Genomic DNA, 15,523 nt, shown 5'->3' with positions numbered 1-15,523 from the left:
AAATTTTCTTTAGATTGTCATTAAATAATGATATTAAATAATATCATGGTATTCATAATTTGCATAAATAATTTTAGTATGGACTTATTTCATCCAGCTTAGTTGTTCCAAGCTTTGGCTGAGACAATTCAGGTTTTGCTCTTCTTAAATTTGAGATTGTTAAAAACAAGATACAATACTCTGCTCACAAAGAGTTGCCAAATAAGAGAATATATGCATAGTATTTAGTTTTACCTTAAGTATTAAGAGCCTATCAGTTTGGCTAGTTTTCCAGTAGTTGGTATTTTGTGAAATACATCATTTGTAGTTACTGAATTAGTAGTGAGTTATAATCCAGTTTTATATATACTCTTATTATTACTGTTGGTGCATGCAAGTTGTGGTATACAAATTGTATCATTCTGTTTATTACCTGGAATGATTGAAAAGATAACACCCTCCTCCTTTTTTTTTTTTTAAGATTTTATTTGTTTGATAGAGAGAGAGACAACAAGAGAGCAGGAGTGGGAGGCGCCCCCAACGTCGTCCTCCGAATGAATTTGTCTTTTGTTTATTATCTACTTGTAGATTATAGAATATGAGTTAGTGTTTGACTTTGTAATTTTTGGTATGCTATTAAGGTTGAAACTGATTTTTGGGATGCCTGGTGGCTCATTTGGTTAAACGTCTGCATTTGACTGAGGTCATGATCCCAGGGTTCTGGGACTGAGTCCCGCATTGGGCTCCTTGCTCAGTGGGAAGCCTGCCTCTTCTTCCTGCCACTCCCCTTACTTGTGCTCACTTGCTCCCTGTCTCTGACAAATAAATAAATAAAATCCTAAAAAAAAACCCCACAGACCTCCTGTGATTTTAACATTGTTTGTCTCATTTTATATTAAACTATTGGGATATATCTGTTAAGAATCTTGTTGCAAGTTAAAGCTTGCTTAAGAGAAAAAGGATGTAAGGATACAAAGATATTTCACAGAACCCAGAGGTAGGTGTTGGGGTTGTATGTCTCTGGAACAGTGTAGAAGGGTCTGTAATTCATTCAGTTTAGATTAGGAGTGCACACCTGGTTAATAAACTGGCAAGGTTGATCAGTTTTCCTGGAACATGGCATTTAATCTTGCAATAAAAAATTTATGTGTGTGCATGAGGTGAGAGGTGGGCAATTCTAGGATTCTCTTAGCAAATATAATCTAAAAGATATGTATTATCTAAAAATTCAAGGTATGGACTTGGGCTAATACAGAATTAATATATTGATTCCAGTCATGGAACAAAAATCTCTGTGCTACTTTAGGGATGTTGTATATCTGAATAGTTTCTGGCCATTTATCATATATACACAAATTCATCCATCTGTATGGTCTTGAGTCTTGTTACTGCAGAGATGAGAATTGTACATGTTCCTTGTTTTAGTGCTAATCTCAAATAGATTGCTGTTTTAGAGTTTCAGTGGAGATACATATATATTTGATACATTACATGTGTTATCACATTCCCAAATATTTGTTAAACTGCACTTTTTTGTTTAGTGTATACTGTATGAAAACAGCCACCTGATTCTAATAGCTGTTGACTGAGAATTCAAAGTTTGTGAAAGATGCCAGATTGATATCCTGGAAATTGAAACCTTGTGTGAATGTGGGGTGGCAACAATGACAGCTCCCAGATCCTACTCTCTTAATGTACTTTGATGTTCAGGAATAAAGCTCTTCTCAAAGGTTATCGAATTTCTTTTTTCTGCCACTGAGAGTGAAAATGTTGATATTCAAAGGGTTTTTTTAAGGATCAAATATATTTAGCCTTTTCAGAAAGTTTAACTGTCAGGTTACTTTTTTTGTTCATGTATTTCTTTTCATTGTTCAGACTTGATTTAATCACTTAAGATCAATGGCCCTGATGGATTATTAATTGTATAAACAAACACTGGCTAGTATTATGGTTCAAATCATAGTCTGTCTTTCTCTTGTAATTCTTACACACAGAGAGCTTTCTTTTTTTTTTTTAAGATTTTATTTATTTATTTATTTGACAGAGATCACAGGTAGGCAGAGAGGCAGGCAGAGAGCAGGGGGGCAGGGGACGGGGAGAAGCAGGCTCCCTGCTTAGCAGAGAGCCCAATACGGGGCTCAATTCCAGGACCCTGAGATCATGACCTGAGCTAAAGGCAGAGGCTTACCCCACTGAGCCACCCAGGTGCCCCACACAGATAGCTTTTTGATATGAATAATAATAGCTACCATTTATTGAGCACGTATGTGTGAGATATCAGATCAGATAAAGAGACACTTTATATAAATTCATTGTTTTTCATCATTAAAACTATCCTGCAAAGCACAGTTTTCATATAAAGTATAAAGACACTGAGACTTGGATAGGTTAAGTAACTTGCTTAAAGCAACCCCAGCCAATTTTTTTGTTTTGTTTTGTAATATTTTATTTATTTATTTGACAGAGATAGCGAGAAAGAAGTTACAAGCAGGGGGAGTGGGAGTGGGAGAGAGAGAAGCAGGCTTCCTAACAAGTGGGGGACCTGATGCCTGGCTCAATTCCAGGACCCTGGGATCATGACCTGAGCTGAAGGCAGATGCTTAACTGACTGAGCCACTCAGGCACTCTAGTTAAGTGCGAGAGCATGAATTCAAACCTGGATTTGCCAGAGTCCTGTACCATTGCTCTTTCACCAAATTCCACTGACTCCTCATAAAAAAGTTTCATTTGGATTAAGCATCAGAGAAGCAAGTCTATTATGTATTGGTAATGGTTGATTTAAAATTCCAGTCCCATGGACATTAAGGAGGGCATGTGATGTAATGAACATTGGGTGTTATCTAAGACTGATGAATCACTGAACTCTGTCTCTGAAACTAATAATATACTACATTTTAATTAATTGAATTTAGATAGAAAAAATAGTTTAAAAAAAGATTCCTTGTAAGGAAAAAAAAATCCAGTCCCAGTTCTGCTAGATATTCCATTGTCATATTCATAGATACTCTTTTTTTTTTTTTTCAAAGATTTTATTTATTTATTTGACAGACAACCAGGCAGAGAGGCAGGCAGAGAGGGAGAGAGGAGGAAGCAGGCTCTCCGCTGAGCAGAGAGCCCAATGTAGGGCTTGATACCGGGACCCTGAGATCATGACCTGAGCTGAAGGCAGAGGCCTTAACCCACTGAGCCACCCAGGCACCCCTTCATGGATACTCTTGAGTCACACTTTCCTTTTTTAAAAGATGAGTTGTGGGGTGTCTGGGCGACTCAGTTGGTTGGGCATCTGCCTTCTTTTCAGGGTCCTGGGATCGAGACCCACGTCAGGCTCCTTGCTCAGTGGGGAGTCTGCTTCTCTCTTTGCCCCCCACTTGTGCTCTCTCTCTCTCAAATAAATGGATGAATTATTTTTTTAAAAATAAGTTGTTAAACTAATATCTGTCTGAAGAGTTGTGATATGGATAGAAAGCCTTGATAAAACATAGTTTAAGTTTGAAATGTTCTTCAGTATACAAATTCCTAATTTTATGTTGGCATTAACAGACTTTGAAATAGTAGGTACATATAAGCCTTAGCAGTCTAGGCACAACTCTGGGATCCTTTGTATGGTAAAATTTCCTAGGTGGAAATGCTTTGAAAGTTAGTCTTTTAGTTATTTTACTTTGTATCACAAGTGGTTAGTTACTTACTCTATGCCAAATACTGTGTTATGTATCATGAATACAGTGATAAGTAAGACAGAAGCAGTCCTTATCCTGAAAAACCTCAATAGCCTGAAAGGGAGAGAGAAACAGTTTTTAAAAATTCATAATTCAGTTGTTAAGTGCTATGATAAAGGATGTCAAAAGCTGTAGAAGAAAGAAGGGACACCTATTTGAGACCTAGATCAGAAGGGTTTCATAGAAGATGTGATATGTAGGCTAGGATAAGGCAAAGAAGTAAAAATTAGTAAAGTAACAGTGGAAGGGCACAGTATTCCAAGCCTAAATAATGTGTGGAGGCCTGTTTTTTTTTGTTTGTTTGTTTTGATAAGTTTTATTGAGATATTATTGACATACCACAACATTCATTCTTTTTAAGTATATATTCAGTGGTTTTCAGTATATTCAAAGAGTTGGGCAACCATTACCACTATCTAATTCCAGAACTTTTTTTTTTTTTTTAAGAGAGGGAGCGGGTAGGGGTAGGGGGAGAGGGAAAGAGAGAATCTTAAGCAGGCTCCATGCCTAGTGTGGGGCCCTACTCAGGGCTTGATCTCATAATTCTGAGATCATGTCCTGAACCAAAATCAAGAGTTGGATACTTAACCAACTGATCCACTCAGACACTCTCAGGACATTTTTACCACATTGAAAAGAAGCCCTGTATCTATTAGTGGTCATTCCCTATTCTTTCCTCTTCCTATTTTCTGGCAGCCACTTATTTAGTTTCTATCTTTAAGGATTTGCCTATTCTGGACATTTCATATAAATAGAACCATTCAGTGTTGGTCTTTTGTAACTGGCTTCTTTCATTTAGCGTAATATTTTCTTTTCTTTTCTTTTCTTTTCTTTTTTTTTTAAGATTTTATTTATTTGATAGAGGGGGAGAGAAAGCACATACAGGGGGAGTGGGAGAGGGAGAAATAGACCCCAGCTGAGCAGGGAGCCCAGTGGAGGGACTGATCCCAGGACCCTGGAATCACGACCTCAGCTGAAGGCAGATGCCCAACTGACTGAACCATCCAGGCATAATATTTGCAAGGTTCATTCATACTGTAGCATGTATTAGTATGAGCACATGTTTTGAGGAATGGAGATGGGCAAGATTAAAAGTTCAATTGATTAGTATAACCAGTGCATAGAATAAGAATTTGAGAATAGAGAAAAGGTGTCATACTAAATAAGTGAGCAGAAACCAAATCAGATGCAACTGTGTTTTAAATTTACGAACTTTATTCTAAGGGCAATAGGGTACCACGAATGGTGTTAAGTGCAAGTATAATATAATCAGATTTGTGTTTTGCATTTGCATAGAGATGAGGCTAGCTGGACACAAAACGGGGGCAGGATGAATAGTTAGGATTCTTACAAAAATCTGGGCAACAGGAAGATGTGAGATATGGCAGTGGAAATGGAGAGAAGTGGATGGATTTGAGAGATTTAAAAGGCAATATTGGGTAAGACGTGGTGTTAGACTGAATGTAGAGGTGGAAGGAAGAAGAGAGGTAGTATCTAAAATGTCATTCAAGGCTTTGAGTTGGTCAGCAGAATGGATAATGGCACATAGATGCATTAAGGAGTTGGTTAACTAGATAGGTTTCAGGGTGCTGATCTAAGAGGAGTTCTAAAATGGCACTGGAAAGCTGATGAGATGAAAAATGCATTTACCAGAACTCTTAACAGAATATTGTATGTTGTTTAGAGGAAAACTTTGATAAGTTTCCATAAAAGAAGGTAAGATCCCTTCCCTCACCTAGCTTCTTGCTTGAATAATGAGGTAGTTCCTAAACTGTACTCCAAGAAGCTCAAAGGCTGTTTTATTGAGTGGGGCAAATTTGAAATCAGAGCTGAATAGTTCAGTAGAGGAGAGGCTGCTATCACTGTGTCTTCTTTTTTGCCTGTACCTTTTATGGTTCTTACCCTTTCCTTTAGCATATTTATAGAAGATTGGATTGAAGAGTATCAAATTGAGTGCCTTTGTGGGTTATTTGGTTAAGTGTCCAACTCTTGATTTTGGCTCAGGTCATGATCTTAGCGTTGTGAGATTGAGCCCAGCTTTGGGCTCTGCTTGAGATTCTCTCTCTCCCTCTCCCTCTGCCCCTTCCTCCCTTAAAAAAAAAAGTATCAAATTACTAACCTGTTACATGTGTCCATTGCCGTGTAATAAATTATACCCAAACACAATGGTTTGAAACAATAAGTTGATTATTATCTCTTCTGCTTAGGGATTGGCTAGTCTCAGCTAGGTGGTTCTCACTTAGGGTTTTCATGAAGTTGTAGTCAGAAGTGGCTGGGTCATGCTTGAGGCTTGCTCATCTTGAGGCTTGCTCATTCAAATATGTAAAGGTTCATGGGCAAAATCACCTACATGTGGCCTTTCCCTGTGGCTTCTCTAGCATGATAATTAGATTCCAAGAGTGAATATCCTAAAAGGACCAGGAAAAAACTGTTACCTTTCATGTCCTAGCTTTGAAAGTTATGTTGTATTCTTCCTCTTTTGCTCTATTTGTTGAGGTAGTCATGAGGTTCTGCCCATGTTTAGAGGAAGGGGACATAGATTTTACCACTCTGAGATGTGGGATGGGAGCTATTGTAGTAGGTATCTTTGCAAATATAATCTGCCTAAATTGAGGGTCTTGCGTAGACTAGGATAGGGAACAAAGGAAATGACTTTGAAATATTGAATGCAATTTTGTACATATCAAGTATAACTCCCTGTCATTCTTACTGGTGAAAATGTTAAGAAGTTTGGCTACTAAGCAGATACTGACTTTGATCTATGGTAAATAGTATTAATCAGAGCCAAGATAGGGAACAGTATTTAACTGAGAATGTTTTCTAGTTTGTCCTTCATATTTTCATTTTTTTAAAAAAGATTTTATTTATTTATTTGTCGAGAGAGAGAGAGAGAGAGATCACAAGCAGGCAGAGTGGCAAGCAGAGGCAGAAAGAGAAGCAGGCTCCCTGCTGAGCAAGGAGCCCAATGTGGGACTTGATCCCAGGACCCGGGATCACGACCCGAGCCAAAGGCAGTGGCTTAACCAACTGAGCCACCCAGGTGTCCCGTTTGTATTCTTTTTTATCCATGGCCAGGATTGTAGAAATTACGGAGTCTTTCCTAGTTAACAATGGTTTGACTTGTGATTTTTTTTTTTTTTTTTTACTTTAGGATCATGTGAAAACAGTACACATTCAGTAGAAACCATACTTCAAATTGTGAATTTTGATCTCTTCTCAGGCTAGTGATATGTGGTATGATACTGTCGTGTGATTCTGGGCAGCAGCAGTGAGCCATGGCTCCCAGGCCGCCATGTGATTGAGTGCAAGGGTAAAGAGTGATACACTTAAAACCATTCTAACCCAAACACCCATTCAGTTTTTTTTACTTTCAGTACAATATGCAACACTTTATTATAAAATAAGCTGTTAGATGATTTTGCCCAGCTGTAGGCTAATATAAGCATGCTTAAGGTAAGCTAGGCTAAGCTATGATGTTTGGTAGGTTAGGTGTATTGAATGTGTTTTGGACTTAAAATTTCCAACTTACGATTGCTTTATTGGGACATAATTCTGTCATAAGTTGAAAAAGATCTGTATTACCTTCATAAACCTCTTCTGTTATAAACATGTTCACATCAGAGATTCCTATAAATCACTTGCATTTTATATCTTAAACATCTTTATTCCTGTCATTGCCCTTATAGGTTTATTAAAAAAAAAAAAAAAACAAACTTGTTTGTAAATTTTAGATGATTCTTCTTTCTCTTTCCCCATATATAGTTAAAATTTTAATCTTCTCTTATATATCCCAGAGAGATAATCTTTTAAAATCCTTGTCTTTCCTGTTTCCTTCCTTTTTCAGTTTTCATATTTGAAAGTAAAAATTTAAGTAGCTTGGGATTTTTTTTTTAAGATTTTATTTATTTTAGAGAGAGCCGGGGTGGGGGGAGGGGGAGGAGCAAAGGGGGAGGGAGAGATGGGGGAAAGGATCTCATGCTGAGCCTGGAGCCTGATGTGGGGCTCCATCTTAGGACTCTGAAATCATGACCTAAGCCAAAACCAAGATTTGGATGCTTAACTGACTGAGCCACCCAGGCACTCCTAATTTGGGTTTTTATTAATTGAAATTCATGTATCCTTAATATTCTTTCCTGTTATTAACAAATAATAGACATTCATTCCAAGAAAAATTAGGACTATAAAAGATTGAAAAAAAATGTAAATCACCCAAATACTACTAAGAGATTTTTAAATTATATTTTGGTGTATATTTCTTTTTTCTTTTTTTTTTTTTTTTAAAGATTTTATTTATTTATTTGACAGAGAGAAAGATCACAAGTAGGCAGAGAGGCAGTCAGAGAGAGAGGGGGAAGCAAGCTCCCTGCTGAGCAGAGAGCCCGATGCGGGACTCGATCCCAGGACCCTGAGATCATGACCTGAGCCGAAGGCAGCGGCTTAACCCACTGAGCCACCCAGGCGCCCTGGTGTATATTTCTTAAGACTTTTAGATTTTGGGGGACAGCCTGGCAGTGGAGTATGCAACTCTTAATCTTGGGGTTGTAGGTTTGAGCCCTATGTTGGGTAGGGAGATTGCTTAAAAATAAAATCTTGAAAAAAAAAAAAAGAGTTTTTTAAGTTTTCCCCAAATATGGAGTCTTACCATTTGTACCATTTTATAAATGGCTCCTTTCAATTGACATATAGATTTTCCCAATATTTTACTATTTTAACATCAATGTAACAGTTATTCCATATTTTTCTATATATCCCATTATTTTATTGAGGTAAGTCTCTAGAATGTAGTTACTATGTCAAAGTGGCTGAATTATAGAGTCGTGATAAAATTTCCCAGTTAAGGTGGCTGATTGGCTCAGTCAGTAGAGCATAGGACTCTTGACCTCCAGGTTATGAGTTCAGACCCCATATTGGGTGTAAAGCCTACTTAAAAAAAAAAAATTATCAGTTATATAAATCCTTGTCCCTTTTTTTCCCCCTTTTGCACTAGAGAATTCCCCGTTTTTGTTTTTCTCTTGCATGTTTTGCTTACTGTCTTTCTCCTACAACACACACATTCACAGATACTTATCAGAGTGGAAGAAATCTTCATCATGAAGTTAATTACTTAAGTATGGACTTCATTAATTTCATTTGATTTACCTTTTCACGAAACATTTGTTGAATACTCTACTGTGCCCTGGGTTACAAAGAATGGAGACATAGTCTTTGTTCTCAGTGAACTGACAGTTCAGTGGGGGAGGTAAGACAGGCATACTGACAATGTAAATTAATTTGATATGTGCTGCCATTTCTGGAGAGAAGTCATGACATAAGTATAGGATGACTCTTCTAAAACAGTCTGTAGGGGCGCCTGGGTGGCTCAGTGGGTTAAAGCCTCTGCCTTCGGCTCGGGTCATGATCCCAGGGTCCTGGGATCGAGCCCCACATCAGGCTCTCTGCTTCCCTTCCTCTCTCTCTGCCCGCCTCTCTGCCTGCTTGTGATCTCTGTCTGTCAAATAAATAAATAAATAAATAAATAAATAAATAAATAAATAAATAAAACAAACAGCCTATAGAGAATCAGGGACGGCTTCCGGTTGTATTGAAAGTGAGTTTGAGTTGAACCTTGGGTAATGCACATTAGCTAGGTAAAGAAGGGTGGCAAAAGTGTCTCAATATAGGCACAGAACATGCAATAATAGAGAAGCATGAGAAAGGATCTCACAAGAAATATGGGTATTTTTGTGTGATTGGAGTTTAGGGAAGTAGTGGAAGAATAGGTTGGAAAAGAGGCAGAGACCAAGTTCTGGAAGGATCTCTATTGCCATATTAAAAATCCGGACTTCATTCTTGGGGGAAGAGAATAAGGGAATTTATTCATTAGGTAGAAATGCACAATCTGGGTGGTATTTGTGGTGACAAATGAAGATGCATCACTGACATCTAGAGATGTCCCATTAAGTAGGTGAGATAGGAGGGGGATAAGGTGAGAACTGATGAGGGCTCAAAATACGGCAGTTGTAGAAATAGAAGGAGGGAGATATAATTAGGAGGTACTTATATGGAATCCTTGTCAAGGGAGATGTGTTATATGCTATACTTAATTCAATAATCCTGGATATTTTGAATACTTGCTCTATATGACAACACTGTTGGCATCTTGGGATGAAAGGATAAATAAAGGGTTTCCTGCCTTGAGTGGTTTATTGTGTAGTGGAGTGCAACAGATCATAAAGGGAGAAATCACCATGCATCGTGAAATGTGTTATAAATGTATTCTGAGAACATAGAGAACTAAGTGACTACTCATTTCACTTTAGGAGGTGATACTGAGCAGAATCTTGAAGGCACTCTGTGGAATTTTTTTTCTGTGTATCTTGAACTGTATTTAAAACATTTTATACTGTATTTTATGTCATGTATCTCTCCAGTTGTTAAATTTCTTTTGTTCCTTTCAAAAACCAATTCCATAATGCCAAAAGGCGATGAAAAAGCTCTACCGTAAAGTGCTCATTCTAGGCAAAATGTACTAGATACTTAAAAAAAAACGGCAAAAAAAAAGTACTAGATACTGTTTCTTTCTTTCTTTTTTTTTTTTTTTTTAAGATTTTATTTATTTATTTGACAGACAGAGATCACAAGTAGGCAGAGAGGCAGGCAGAGAGAGAGGAAGGAAGCAGGCTCCCCACTGAGCAGAGAGCCCAATGTGGGACTCGATCCCCTTGATCCTAGGACCTTGGGATCATGACCTGAGCTGAAAGCAGAGGCTTTAACCCACTGAGCCACCCAGGCTCCCCTAGATACTGTTTCTTATCTGGAAAGCATGTTTTTAGGTGAGGTGAGGAAGGCACTACTTGTTACTTGTCTATTTATCTCTCCCATTGTTTTTCTAAACTATTTATCAGTTTATTTACTAGGGCATTGGCAACTTTTAAGGCTACTTTTTGGAAAGAACGCAGTATTATATTCCATTATGTGTTCTCAAAGATAAGAATGGAGACTTGTGGCTCAATAGGATGGATTGATCCCCCCCCACACACACTTATGTTCTTTCTTCCCTAAAACTCCACTGAATGTGGGTGCCTGGGTGTCTCAGTGGGTTAAGCCTCTGCCTTCGGCTCAGGTCATGATCTTAGGGTCCTGGGATTGAGCCCCGCAACTGGCTCTCTGCTCAGCGGGGAGCCTGCTTCTTCCTCTCTCTCTGCCTGCCTCTCTGCCTGCTTGTGATCTCTCTCTCCATCAAATAAATAAAATCTTAAAACAACAACAACAACAGCAACAACAAAACTCCACTGAATGATAGGAAGAAACAACAGAAAAGGAAACAGCATTGGGTGGGAGGTTTCAGTGAATGGAAAAAGTAAAACAAAGGCCTTAGAACTGAAGAAGCAATACATTGTGGAGGGAGACGTGATGAGAAGTAAGTGTATACCCCCACAGAACCTTAAGGAAACTTGTGGAGGCTCTAGGAATCTCTAAAGGCTTACGTGAGGTTTAGTGCTGAAAAAGAAATTGGTTGGAAGTCTGTACAAGAAGTGGTTAGATATGCTGGTATTCTGCCCTAGTTTATGTAGCCAAATAATGTTATTCTTTGTCCTGTAGGAAACTTAAAGATTTATTTTTTGAAAGAATTGAATTATGAAAGCTTTGAGCTGAGGGATTCCAGGCATATCAAAAGATAGGAATGAGGCACAGGGTTGAAAGTAGATTGACTAAGGGAAATGTAGCGTGAAATCACAAATGTGAAATTGACAGCAATCTCTTCCTTGTGCGATTTTCCTCTAGACACATTTAAGCTTCTTGGGGTAATGTATGGAGTTAGGTAGGCAGTAATTTAACCAGACTTAAGGCTTTGCCAGCTGAAGCTAAAGGTCAGAGGGATAAAATTTCAGAAGAAAAAACTGTGATGTTTGAGACAGTTATATAATATTATTGGACTTGCCTCACACATCAAAACAGATATAGACATAAAGGATTTGCCTTTGAATCTAGAGTTAATTTTATTTGTTAAAAAAAAATCTTCAGTTAAATAGTTTAATTAGAGGTGAGGACCTTACTTTTGCCTCATTTATTTTGACCTTGGTACTTTTCCTCATGTAGCCATTTCCTATTTCTGATATGGTTTTGTTCCTTATTTGATAGATGTAAGCGTGGTTCTGAGTATCAGCAGCACCTCTCATTTAGAATGTAACAAATACATATTTTTTTCAAGTTCTCAAGATCGGAAAAAATTTTTTTAAAAGATTTATTTATTTATTTATTTGACAGAGAGAGAGAGAGAGACCACAAGTGGGTAGAGAGGCAGGCAGAGAGAGAGAGGGAGAAGCAGGCTTCCTGCTGAGCAGAGAGCCAGACATGGGGCTTGATCCCAGGACCCTGAGATCACGACCTGAGCTGAAAGCAGAGACTTAACCCACTGAGCCACCCAGGCGCCCCTGGAAAATCTTTCACCATTGGTTTTCATTCCATATTTTTTATTGGCCTCTGGAAACTTGAATTTTAGCTTTTTTCTTATTCTCCATTTTTTAACAAGTACATCATTTTCACATCAGGTAATGGAATTATATTTGCAATAATGCCAGGAAATTTTTTTAAGTGCCTATTATCTTTAAAATTAAGTGATATTCATTAGGTCATATGTAAGATACTTTCCTGTTCTGAAATGCTATGATTATTTGTTAGATATTTTATATGGATAATGTTGGGTCCGTAATCAAAGGAGCGAGACTGATGCAAAGAAGGTCAAGCAAAGCTTTATTTCTTGCCAAGCATTGAGAATCAAACCGACCGGCCGGGGCCGTCTCTGCCTTACAGACTAGCTTTTAAGGGCAAAGGCCATGTGGTTGGGCCTGGCCATGCACTGGTGGCCAATGAGTTTGTAACACACAGAGAAAGCTACACAGTCATGCTAGATCACACATAAGTGACCAATTGAATCAATTGAGTTACAGTTTACCCTATAGTAGATATTTGAACTAGCCTATCACCTTGATCAGAATTGGCGCCCAAAAGACACCCAAAGGGCGGGGTCCATACTCCTTGGTAGCTAGGGAGATAGTATGTGCCCCCACTGATTGGATACCTCCACCTGGCCTGCCCACCCTTGTATTTGGGCTTTGTTACCTGGGACTGGTTTCTTGGACTTGTTTTTAAGTAAGTTCTGGGGGGTAAGGGGGCAAGGTCAGTTTAAGTTTTACTGCATAAATAACAAAATCACTGTTGTTTTTTTTTTTTTTTTAAGATTTTATTTATTTATTTGACAGACAGAGATCACAAGTAGGCAGAGAGGCAGGCAGAGAGAGAGAGAGAGAGAGGGAAGCAGGCTTCCTGCAGGCAGAGAGCCCGATGCGGGGCTTGATCCCAGGACCCTGAGATCATGACCCGAGCCAAAGGCAGCAGCCTAAACCACTGAGCCACCCAGGCGCCCCAACAAAATCACTGTTTAACCGGATGGAGCTGCTCTGGCTAAATAGGCCTTTACAGATAATATGAGATTCTTAATTTCATTCTGATTACAATTACTAATCTTGTTCAAGACTAAATGAGGCTCTTAGAGAGTTTTAAATTATCTCTTAGCAGCTACAAAGGTATTTAAATTTGACTATTGTAACTTCATGGATATTGTCATATATTCAGAAGAAGGAAATAACATTTGAAGAAGCTTTGGCAGCTTTGTTTTTTGCATATCTCTGACAGTAAAGGTTAATATTGGGCTAATAGAGCCATTGCTTCTAAACAGTGGAAGAGGGCTGGAATCATACGAGATTCCATTTGTAGGGAAAACAGTTGTTTGGCAATAAAAATCTCAACGGGAAGCCTCTGAGTCTCAATTTAAGGATTCTGTATGTACAGAAAAAAAATCCCACATCCTAGTAAAGCAGCAGTTTTGCTAGCTTTGAATTCTTGGAGGGCTTATTGTAATACAAAATAAATGGTATTTTTATGAATTAACGTTGTTAAAACCTTTGGGTAGAAAGTGTCTGCCTTTAACGTTTCACTTTGTATTACCCATGGAAAATAAGAAATGTTAAAAAAAATTCTTAACTGTTTATTGAAATGTTTAACTTTTGGCCTTCTTACACAATAAAATGTGACTGCTGCATTTCATGCTGGCTAGGTCTTTGAATCTGAAGATGTAACTGTAATTTATTATTTAAGCCCATAGTTTTCATTTGCTTGGCTATGATAGGTTTATATGGAGAAAATTAGGGCTTATTCCTTCTGCAAATGTAATGAGCAATATGTGTCCTTTTTTTTTTTTTTCCCCTTTAGGATCAAACAGAACATACTGAATCAGCAGGAGTGGCTGGTGGTGCGGCAAGCATCATGAGTAAGCACAGGGAAGTCTGTTCTGTATCACGTGTGTAAAGGGAAAAAGGTAAGAAAACCAATGTTCTGTTTCTATTAGAGATTGAACTTAAGAAAACAACTCAATCTATAGGAAGTAATGCTTATGTATATATGCTGTTTGCTTCATTTATAACATTGCCTCTTGTTAAATCAAGAGTGTGGTCTTAAAAAAAGACTTGACTTAAATCCAAAGCAAAGGGGTATTTTTAAATTACTGTCGAATTATGTCAAAAATTGTGATTTCTCTGCCAGTGCTTGGTTATTCCTTTTGGAGTCAACTTCCATTTTCAAAATAGAAAGGTAATTTCAACATGAAAAAGAACATGGATTTGAGCAATACTGTTAAGAGAAAAAAAATCCAATTAATCTTTATTATTATTATTTTTTAATTAAAGTTTTTAAAAGATTTTATTTATTTATTTGATAGACAGAGATCACGGTAGGCAGAGAGGCAGGTAGAGAGAGTAAGGGAAGCAGGCTCCTGGCCGAGCAGAGTCCCAGGCAGGGCTCTATCCCAGGACCCTGGGATCATGACCCGAGCTGAAGGCAGAGAGGCCTTAATCTACTGAGCCACCCATTTGCCCCAAATCCAATTAATCTTTTCCTATTTCTTAGTCATCATGCAAGAGTTAAACAATTAAAGCTGATTTGGGGGCAGGGAATCAAATATAAATTTAATTAAATTGTTTTACTTTGTATTTTTAGACTAAAGAACAACAATTTCCAATAGAAAATTGGAAGTATTTTACTAATTCTTATAGAGTAGGAATCATTGATTATTTTTCCCTGACTAGGAATCATGTTTGATTTCTTTCAGGTCTTACAATTACTGAAAAGGTAGAAAATGGTGATGTGGGTGGAGGCTATGTGGGTGGGATTAGTTTCAGAAACTGATTATGCCATTCACTAATGGCATGTTGCATACTCTGGCTGAGTCCTTTTGATTTTTCATGTAAGCTTTGAGGATGGAGGGATGGGTCTGACTCTGTGATACGAGACTGAGCCCCTTTTCTTTTTAGTTGAGGGTCCAGCGGAGGGGCATTCAGTAGTGCCTTCTCCATCAAAACTTCTGGGCCTGCGGCTGGAAGAGTAGTTCTTATACCCTAATTACCTCATGTGAGGGTGTGTGAAGGGACTGTGCTTTTCTGCCTTTACTGGGCAAAATCTTATTCTTCAGGGATTACCTCCTTTTTTTAAAAATTTTATTTAATTAATTTATTTAATTGAGAGAGAGAGAGAGAGTGAGAGAGGAAACACAAGCTAGGGCAGTGGGAGAGGGAGAAGCAGGCTTTCTGCTGAGCAGGGAGCCCGATGTGGGGCATGATCCCAGGACTCCGGGATCATGACCTGAGCTGAAGGCAGACTTTTAACAGACTGAGCCACCCAGGTGCCCCCAGGCATTACCTCTTTAGGAAGTTTTCAAGCCACTGCAAAAACTATCAACAGTAATAAATAGTAAATAATCAGGGATAATCAGTTATTAGAATATTTGTCATAGT

The 15,523-nt window shown here is 38.1% G+C and overlaps 1 protein-coding gene across 4 annotated transcripts in view; it reads left to right on the top strand.

Annotated features, from left to right (window-relative positions):
- ZFYVE9 (zinc finger FYVE-type containing 9) overlaps positions 1–15,523 on the top strand; it is a 195,222-nt gene that overhangs the window by 48,611 nt on the left and 131,088 nt on the right. For all 4 annotated transcript variants that reach the window (XM_032303362.1, XM_032303360.1, XM_032303361.1 and 1 more), the window contains exon 2: positions 13,947–14,052. The gene's annotated coding sequence lies outside the window, so the exon portion shown is untranslated. The remainder of the gene's footprint in view (positions 1–13,946; positions 14,053–15,523) is intronic.

Source organism: Mustela erminea, chromosome 10 (assembly GCF_009829155.1).
Source record: "Mustela erminea isolate mMusErm1 chromosome 10, mMusErm1.Pri, whole genome shotgun sequence".
NCBI classification, from domain to species: domain Eukaryota; kingdom Metazoa; phylum Chordata; class Mammalia; order Carnivora; family Mustelidae; genus Mustela; species Mustela erminea.
This window is presented reverse-complemented; position numbering and strand designations above follow the sequence as displayed.